We start from the raw sequence: 1,296 nt of genomic DNA, 5'->3' as shown, positions 1-1,296 counted from the left end.
TTTGAATTGTGTTTTTTTATTATTTATTTTGTACTAGCGAGTCGGACGTACATATAAGTAAATATAGACATCGAAAGTGCAGTTGTTATGGCCAAAGTTAGACTTCTAAAATCTACATATTCTAATTTGATCAAATTGAACATGAGCTGATCATAGATTGGTATAAACTTATTTTACGTTTGTGTGCAGTTTGCTCTCCATAAGTCAATTATAGTGTGTTTGGAAAATGTTTTTTTTTTTTGAAATTTTGTGTTTCCAATGAAATCATGTCTACGGAAATGTTAAACATTTTTCAAAAGTGTTTTGGGAAGTCTAGTTTATCACGAACACAAGTATTTGAGTGGCGCAAGGCATTCAGTGCAGGTCGTGAAGTCATCGAAAGTTTGCCTCTGTTAATGACAAGAATGTCGACAAAATTAAAGAAACAAAGCTTGAAAATCGACGTGTTGGCATCAGAGAGATAGCAGATCGACTCAACACATTTTGGTTAACACCTCAATTTTTTGTAAACACTACGTTGAGTAGAGATCGGATAAGTACTTGACAACGTAGCTGACGACCCTACATACATCAAACGTAACAGTACTGGTAAACTCCGAACCCGAAAAAAACAAAATTTGCTGAAGGTCGAGGTTTATAACAATAATAAAAATTTGTAAAGAGTGATCCACGTAGAGGTACTCTTTTCAATAACCTTTTTTTGACAGATCACGTGTAAGTCGTGTCAAGCTGTCATGCTATTTTTGTTTAGTATTGTTTGGCATTTTATCATGGAAAAACTTACGCCTGAGCAACGTTTATAAATCGTTCAACTTTATTACGAAAATTAACGTTCTGTAAAGAACGCTCTTCGCTCAACTGATGGTCAACATAATCGGACTACTGAGCATACTATTCGCAACACCATCACCCAGCAGTCATTATTTGATAATATTCGACTGAATGGACCACGTCCAGCACGCAGTGAAGAAAATATAGCGGCCGTAGCTAAGAGTGTACACGAAGACCGTGGAGAGTCGATTCGGCGCCGTTTGCAGCAACTCGGATTGACGTATGGAACGATTTGGCGCATTTTACGTCGAGATCTTAAAGCGTACAAAAACAGTTTGTGCAAGAACTGAAGCCGTTCAAACTTCCCAAGCGACATCGCTTCGCTCTATGGGCTCTGGAAAAGTTCCAAGAAGATCCGACGTTTTAGAACCAAATTATAGAATTAAGCGATTTCTGGCTCAATGAGTACGTAAACAAGCAAAATTACCGCATTTGGGACGAAGAGCAACCTGAAGAGTTTCAATA

This window comes from Bactrocera oleae, chromosome 3 (genome assembly GCF_042242935.1).
Source record: "Bactrocera oleae isolate idBacOlea1 chromosome 3, idBacOlea1, whole genome shotgun sequence".
Classification (NCBI taxonomy): domain Eukaryota; kingdom Metazoa; phylum Arthropoda; class Insecta; order Diptera; family Tephritidae; genus Bactrocera; species Bactrocera oleae.
This window is presented reverse-complemented; position numbering follows the sequence as displayed.